The sequence below is a fragment of the Copadichromis virginalis genome, linkage group LG16, assembly GCF_057382275.1.
Source record: "Copadichromis virginalis isolate Kocher_CV1m ecotype Utaka linkage group LG16, C_Virginalis_male_GT1.1, whole genome shotgun sequence".
Taxonomy (NCBI): domain Eukaryota; kingdom Metazoa; phylum Chordata; class Actinopteri; order Cichliformes; family Cichlidae; genus Copadichromis; species Copadichromis virginalis.
The window spans coordinates 21286810-21295912 of NC_140633.1; positions in this window are offsets into that span (position 1 = coordinate 21286810).

The window sequence follows — 9103 nt, forward strand, 5'->3', positions numbered from 1 at the left end:
TTTTTGTTACCCATGAATTTTCACATTTACAGTTTCACATAAAAGCATAAAAATTACAAAAATATAGCAAAACATATACTGGGACATAAAGTGTGCTATTTTACTAATAAACAACAATCAAATGTTTTGTTTTAAAGAACTTTTGACAGATTTGTAAAATATTTCTGTTTTCATTTTATGACAAGTGGTCTAAGGAATGTATTAAGCTTTTTCTTTTGAGTCTCATAAAAGAAAAAAACACAATTATATCATAAATGAAATAAAATCGAATCCAGTATTGTACAAAAACAGAAAAAAAAATCATTAGAAAAAAAATTGATTATGCCAGGAAAATGTTATGATTCTCTACCATAATTGTTTAGCACATAAGGCCAAAGTAAAACTCATATAAAATCTAAAATAATGAAAATAAGTTAAGTTTTTTGCACAATTTTGTTTTATTAGTCAACCATAAAGTTTGGTTATTTTTATCAATAGCTACACATTCCTGTGCCACAGTATTGCTTAAACGTGCAGTTCCATTTACAACCTTGAGATGGCAGTGAAAGTACATTAAATGTAGCTTATGCTGTCATATATTAAAAAAATAGAAAAAAATAGAAGGATAACCACAGGGATCATGAATGAATGCTTTATGGAGATTTAGCCACATCAGAGATGAACTGTACATATTATCACTTCAGCAGAGAGGTGGGTTTGTGTATTTATCTGATTAGAAATACAGCACATCATTTAAATTCTGTGCATCGAAGGTGAGAGTTATGGCAGAGGAGTGGATCCATTTTCCTATTACACATTATGAAACTGCTGACCAAGAACCAGTGAGGCCAGTAAGATCAATTGCATACACACTCACCATTAATAATTAATGTCGCAGCACATGCATTTATTCAGCTGCTTACTGAGCATCAGATACTACAGCTCCCCTGAATTTGAATGATAATGTGCTATACTCTGTAAGGGAACTCAAAGGTGTTTGGATTAATATTTCTTGTGGTCCATGAACTATGTCACATTATGTGAACTGAATTATTGAGGGTCACTGAGAGCCATTGAGATATATTGCCTACAGACAGTCTCAGAACTCGGTGCTATTGTAATGGAGGATTATAAAGCTAAAGAACAATAACAAAGGGCATATTCTTGTTTACCTTCCGCTCTGTGCCACAGGCCCTTCCATTTTGGATTAAAGCCCTCATTTCTATTTCAGCTTGTTGGGGGGGATGAAGTGCTCAGCGGACTAATCCTCAACTAACCCGCCAATAGTCTGCATCCAATATTCCACCTGTCATTCAAACCACAGCCTCTGTGTGTCTGTGTGGTATTAAGAGGCCACGTGGTTTTAAAATAGAGGTTGGTTGCTGGATTTAGTGATAAATGTAAAGTTTAATGGATATCTGATTTTTAAATCCTCAGAGAACATTTCTAGTTTTAGTGTGTGAGACCTTGAAAGAATTGTGATACCTGTGTGTTGTGATATATTCACCAACAGAGGTCAGCACAATGCTGCTGTTAGAGGAAATGTAAAGTTCTCCAAAAACGTATAACCAATCAGAATGGCTCATCCAGTCTATCAACCCTCTGAAAACTCCACGTAGCCGTGTTTCAGGAATTAGCACTCCAAAGAAGTAGCAGCAAATATTTTTCACCTCTAATTAGTGATTAGTAAGATTTCACGTCCTCTATTCCTGCCAAAGGTACCATAGCCACAGGAGGGCACTGTCACGAAACATAACTACGTACAGTATGGGTCATAATCACTTTTGTGCACAAATGAGAATTAACCAGAGCCGACCAGCTCTAGTTTTGATTTAACATCACTGTATGTATCCTTTATGTAGGTGTGAGAGCCCTCTGATAAATGCAGACCTTGCGTGTGCGTGTTTCACAATATTAAAGCTTATAAAGCGCTTATGTAATCGTCGCTCGTAACAGTTTTAAGCCAAGTCTTGGCACATCCTGCTGTGTTTTTTTGGTTTTTTTTTACTTATTTTTAGAACACAGTTTGTGTACTGTCTGAATTCAGGTATTAAAAAAGAGGGGATGGGAAGGGAAGCAACATTAGGAATACGAGGATTTAAGAGACATGATCTGCCTGAGAGGAAATTGTAGCAGCTCATTCATATCCGTGCTGACATATGGAAAAGTGAAGCTCTTTATGTTTCTCCACTGATCTGCAACAATTCACTGTTTTGAGGGTTGAGTAAATAGTTAAACTAACTATTAAGTGTCACTTAAGCAGACCAGCCCTGTGTTATAAATACTGCTTATCTGTGAGTAACATTTTGTTAAGTGTCAGTCAAAAAAATCTCCTCTGTTTCTCTTGAGGTGCTTCCAACCTCAAGGCCTGTTTGGCTTTTAGTTCCCCTGGTCAGGGACCCCTGGACAACAACTGGTCACCAGTGAAAATGTGTATTCTGTGACCAGTTGGGGAATGCCTGCAAGTTCCATGCTTGATATTGGTTGCAACAACCTATTGCGTGTTGCAGTGAAACACCTCCTTGCAATTGCTATGGTCTACAGTCACCAGTAGTTAGCATGGAATACACTGACATGTCTGCAAATATCTGCTAAAACTAGCACAGCGGTAGTTACACTGAGAAAATTAGCCTGCAACCGCTTGCTAACTGTGCATGCAGGGTGTATATTTTTTCCCCCGGGCCTGTGTGACTGAGGCATTACTCAGGAAGTCTTGATGTGTGCTCAATCATCCAGGTAAGGAAATCCCAAAAAGTTTATTCTGTTCACCACAAAACTAACAGCTAAGAGTATTAGCATTATAGAGTTAGTCTAATGGATTGCCAGCATCTTTTCTGCTGTTAAAACAGGCCACATGAGCACAGACAGGAGAGCACGGGAAAGACATTCAGCAAATAGCCTGGGGTGGAACCCAGCCCTGCATTAGCCTTATGGTATAGAGGTTAACTATTCAACCCAGTGAGCTGCTGGCACCCTGACTTATTGCAATCTTGAGAAACCAGTCCACTGATTCTCACAAGGCTCCTCAATAATGTGAAAGGACAGTTACAGTATGGACATTTTGAAGCATAGCCATCATGGGCTCTGTTTTACAGTTTTCTATGGCCCCTGACTTTCAAGAGGTAATATACTGAAGAAGATATAGACATGTCTGTGTGAAGCCACAGCAACATCCCACAGTATTATGCAATCCTAACCCAACATCTTTAATCCCCAGTGGAACGGCTGTGCAGAAATTACAAGCAGCGATTTGGTGTAGTCTCAGGACAACTAAGAAGAGGGGGGGGGGGGGAACATATTTATACAATTGGAATTAAAGTCAAATGCACAGTCCAGAGCTTTCAAAATCAGTGGACTTGTGCTTTTTTTTTTTTTGCTTTGATTTCATTAAAACGTTTTTTTTTTTTTTTTTTAAAAAAAAGACAAATTTTCCAGTTTTTATATAACTGAGCAGTGACATATGTTAAAACTCAGTCTTTTCAGTTTTTCTTGTCTGGACTGTGGACATGTTTATTTCTGATACAAGGGTAAGGCAGTTCAAGGGAATTAACCTATTTCACAGCCTGTCTAAAATTTGAAGAACGGCGTGTTTGTGTTCATTTTTCAGCCTTGTTGGCTTCTGGCAAAATAAGATGTAAATTGAATAAAACACAGTTATGTCATCACATAGTTTTATATTTTTGGCAAAGTCACACAAAATAAAGCAGGTAAGAAGGTAACACAGCTGTATGAAGTCAAATGAAGAGGCTAAAACTAGCATTAAGTAAAACTGTATAAAAAATATAGACATAGTCCATATGTCACCTTCTTAGAGGTTTGAAACAGACTGTGAGGATGTTTATATGGTAGCCCCACCTAAAAGTTAACCCTGCTACTGTAATGGGATCATAATTTACAAAATAAAGACAACTTGTGTTCAGTGATGTGTGAAACTAACAATTACGACCATAAACTCACCCAAAAAGTCTTTAGTGAAGCCAAAGATCAAGTGGGCAGAAGGGTCAGATTGTACAGACTTGGATAAAATTAAATGTCTTTTTGTAGCAGTAGTTGTCCCCTGGTGACTGTTTAATAACAGTGTGGGTTTAAGGTATCTGAACATGTCATACACACACACACACACACACGCACACACACACACACACACACACACACACACACACACACAGCACAGTCTGGAAACCATTTCTCATCCCCATCATCGTCACCATGGTAGCACTTCAAAGAGCTTGTCTAAAGCTCTAATGTGCAATAAGAGGTTCTTAGAGATGCACCTTGAAGATGGGTCAAACAAACACTTCCTTTCCATTTATGATTCTTTCTCATTTTTGCCACTTCTTGTTCATCAAAATCAGATAAGAGACTGTGGACCATACCAACGTCATACTGAAAGGATATCTTTATATGTCAAAGCTACTGTGATATGAAGGAGATGCAAAAGAAAGGAGCCAACAAACAAAGTGCAACACTGGACTAGTAATACTGTATGCATTTCAGCTAAACACAGATACATCCGGAAGTTGAGAACTTCAGTGCATCACACAATTACCACTGTGAATCCTTTCTGCTTTACTCAGTGATGTTGATGTCCTTACAAAAGTTTGTTTGAAAGCCCTCAAATTCTTCTCCCCCAATAAGACTGTGCCTCTGTTGAGAGCTAAAAGTTTTCAAAGCCTGGATACAAAAGTTCTATCCAAAGATGACGCACGCTATGAGACACACTTCCCAATTCAGACTCTAAGAGTGGACACTGGGGTTATGTGGAACAAGCTGTACCCATCTGGCCACCAAGGTGCTTTAGTGAATGAGATACTTTGACAGTGAAGTCTAGCTGCAGTTAATTTTGTGATTAGTGCCACGGCTAAGCAGCAAGATGAGTGACTGGGCACACTACATCCCACTCACTTAAAAGGTCACAGGCCACACAGATGGGATGGACAGAAGATTTACAAGTTAATGGGTAATGGGGTAAAAAGTACTTTCATCTGTTTAGCTATCGGCTTTGGGATGGCTACTTTTAGAACCAGCTAATCCTCAAAACAACACACACACATATACACACAAATATGTATATGCAATGCACATGACTCACATTGCCAGTGTAGTTCTTAGTTGTCTTAATAGAAAACTATCATGCACTGTCTCACTCACGCACGTGTGTGTGGATACAATTACACGTGTACACAAGTACACAGGCCACATAGAGCATCAGTGATTAGACCCAAATGGAGCTGAACCCTGACTGATAGCATCTACTTCTAAAGCCATCTGTGCAGACATCAGCCACTGAGTGATGATGGACGTATAGTGTCTAAACTAAAAAGAGAGCGCGCTCAGATTCAGATTTCCGTCTCATTATTTCTGCAGTGCAGAAAAAATTAAATGCATGTTTGCTTTGCTTTTCTTTAGATGAAGAATAAATTTGATTTATAAATCATGTAAGACACCAAGATATAAGATGTCAAAATAGAAGTATATCATATAGATCACTATAGTGAGAGCCCTGAATAAGATGGTGGATGTTTGTGCCTGGAAACTGTTGTATGAGTGAAGTTTGAAGTCAGGCATCTTACTGTGTTACTGTTTGGGCTCGATTCATTTAATAACAAAGAGCACTTTTTTCACTGTTAATTAAACATCCAGAGAAAAGCTTTAAGAGCAGAAGCTAACAGTTTTCTTTGGTTTCTTTCTGTCTTTCTTTTAAAAAATTAAAAATTGTCAAAATGCTGAAGATCTACACATCTTGCACTGCATCTAATAAAGAAGCCTCTGCTCTGAGACACACAACAGCTGTTCTCAACTAGTTTCCTTCTACAATAGCAACATTGTGACTCACACCTTATTTAGAGCTTCTGTGACAAAATCTCTTGCGTAAAGCAACGTAGATAGTGACATGTTTTCCCTTTAGAGCCTCAAACTCAGATAATGACTGAAAAAAAAGAAATGAAAATATGATTTCGTAAAATGTGTTACGTGTGTTATTTCCTAACAGCGGAGGGCGTAATCACATGCCTGATTTTCATTATACAAGCCACAGCTTTCATACACCATAGACTACACTCTGTCTGCCCAGCAACACACCGGAGATATGGCTACCTCCAAATTAATCTGCACCTGTGCCCTCAGAGGGACTGGTTTTAACAAGGAATCACATACTCTAAATAATACCAGACCAAGACCTTCGTAATAGGAAATGAAATAGTCAGTCATGGATCCTATGCTTCCTCATCCATGAACGTTTGTGATTATCTTTCATCTATCACAACCCTAACACTGACACGTTTGTATTTTACAGACCTGTAGACTTTACACAGCTGCTAAACAGGGTGTTAATCTAATTGTAGTGGTGGCATGACTGATCTTGATTGACTCATTGGTAGGGTATGAACCTTCCCCTTAACCTTAATCTTGAACAGTGTACAGAAAATAGACAGGAAGATGGAGAATATAGCACAATGTGGACGGCAAAATGTTCCCCGAAATGCACACTTAAATCTCCACATATTTCCAAAGAGCCGCACAACACTTAGAAAAGCTGTTATCCAATAACATATTACATGTTTAAGCAATATGGCAGGTCTACAGTCTGATGTCTTTTTTATTGTCTGTTACCATTGTTGGCTGTAATGCATTCCAAAATAAGTCATTACTGTTATCACATTAGGTTTTTCAGTAATGGAACACATTACTGTATTAAACTCAGTAATCACATTAGAGCTGCAATTATGTTGTTACATTGTTACAAAGGTTCATCAGTTATTTGCATGCCAGACAGACAAAAAAAAAAAATCAAATGCGTCTTTTTCATTCTCTGCACTTGCACTACAATCATCTGGACTTTGCATTTATTTTTATATTTATATTCTTATTTGTTATTTTTTATTGTTAAAATATCTATTTTTCTAGAATAAGAAAATTATGAAAATGATGGTGAAGTGCAATTATGCCAAGAGCAGGAACAACTGCATTAAAAATACCACCACTGTCTCTTTGTAAACATCTGCACAGACTGCACGCTCACATAAACCCAGCCAAGAGCCCAGAATGATTGCATGCCAACCCCCAACACAGCAGCCAGAGCCTGATCTTCCACAGGTAACAAAAAGCAGTGATGAGCAGTCAGGATTGTATGGCATTGTAGCTTCCATTTCCTCATGTGCACGTTTGTAACTTTTATACAAATTAATTTCTGCAGTGATTAATTAAGTAATGTACTGTAATTACTTTTTTGACTAATAACCTGAACACTGTTTATAACACGATATTGCCATGTGTCTCCAGCCTGCATTACTTCTATATGCTTCAGGTTAAAAAAAAAGTAATAATAATAATTATTATTAGTTCTAAGGTTATAATGTTTATAATGTTAATAAGAATTTGAATTAATACAATTTTAATAATAATAATATTATCATCAATAACAATAATGAGGAGGGGGAGGAGAAGCAAACCATCAGTTGAGCATGTAATCAACCCATTAATTTAAACAAACAGATAAACCACCCAAACATTCGTCATGAAGAATCCTGAAAAGAACATGAAAGAAATGTTGATTATTCTTGTAACTATATGGACAAGAGTTAGACTACATGGAATATGATGGATGCTAAATGACCAAAATGATTTGATCCCATAAGGAACCACAGCCTAGTGTGCTGACTGGAGATGGCTACCTGGATTTACAGCCACATTAAATATTGTACTAGTTACACTCTAGCCGTTGCTGTCATAGCAATATATTTTAAAGAGCGAGCGTGCTCAGATTCAGACTTCGTGACATTATTTCTGCAGTGCTGAAAAAAATAAATGCATGTTTGCTTTGTTTTTCTTTAGATGATGATGATATAAATTTGGTATATAAATCATGTTAGACACCAAGTTATAAGATGCCAAAAAAGAAGTATATCATATACATCACTAAAGTGAAAGCCCTGAATAAAATGGCGGATGTTTTTGCCTGGAAACTGTTGTATAAGTGAAGTTTGAAGTCATGCATCTTACTGTGTTACTGTTTGGGCTTGATTTAAGCCCACTGTTCCACCTGCTTTTAGATATTAGTCCTGGATTAAGAAAGATGCTGAAGATGCCAGTCCATTGTTATAGCGCTATCATAGCGATACATATTTTTAATTGTGCTGCCATAAATAGCAGCTGATGATCTTAAAGTAGCGTTCATGTCAGCATCCAAATTTTAAATACGACCTGTATCTGAAACATTATAATAAAGGTATCCAAAAACAATTACTCATATTAGACTTCACAAAAGTCTGCTCAAGGTTAGGTTACCAAATGACTTGAATGAATGATCCTGAAATCTGCTTCCAACCATCTTTCATCCCTCCTATGACATAAACAAAGCACAATGTTTAGGAACAAATGGATGCGAGAGGAATTTTTTTTGTATAACAAATAAAAGTGACATTTAGAGACTAAATTAAATATGCTGTCTCAGTTTTTTTCTTATCATAAATTTGAAAGAGCTTCAGGATCTAACAATGTAGGTTAAGTGCTATAAAGTCTGGGTGTGCAAACTGAGTTATATTGCTTGACTTGTGTCCTGAAAGCCAAGTGGAATGGTTTGAAACATTAGTGTTTTCTTAATGCAAACAAAATCTAATATGGAGAAAGCAGAAGATCTTTGAATTCTAGAGCACAAATAAAGTTTGGTTCAATCAGCTTGATTGTGTTTTTTGTTGCCCGTACATCACCTTGGCAGGCAGCGATGGCTGATATTTTTTCTGATCTGTTTTCATGTTATAGGAATCATCTAAGTGCCACCACATTGAAAATCACAGTAATATTATTTGATTTGACCACAAATGGTCTTATCGAGATTAGTTTACCAATATATTTGTTCTAATTTCCAAATTGTGTTCTATCAGTGTATCAGCGTTTGGTCCCGTCTTGGATGATTAGCCATGGCTCTAAAATATTCCCCACAGTGTGTCCATGTATAACTCAGGCAAACAAGGCAAGACTAGTTTTTTCATTTTACTTTCTGTACAAGAAAGCAGCTCTGTCCACAGGTGTGGTATAAAATATTGTAAATGTTAAGTCCCAGTGGAGTCAGCAAGACAAGAATCTATGTGTATGAAGACAGATTCTTGAAATACAGTTCAAAGCA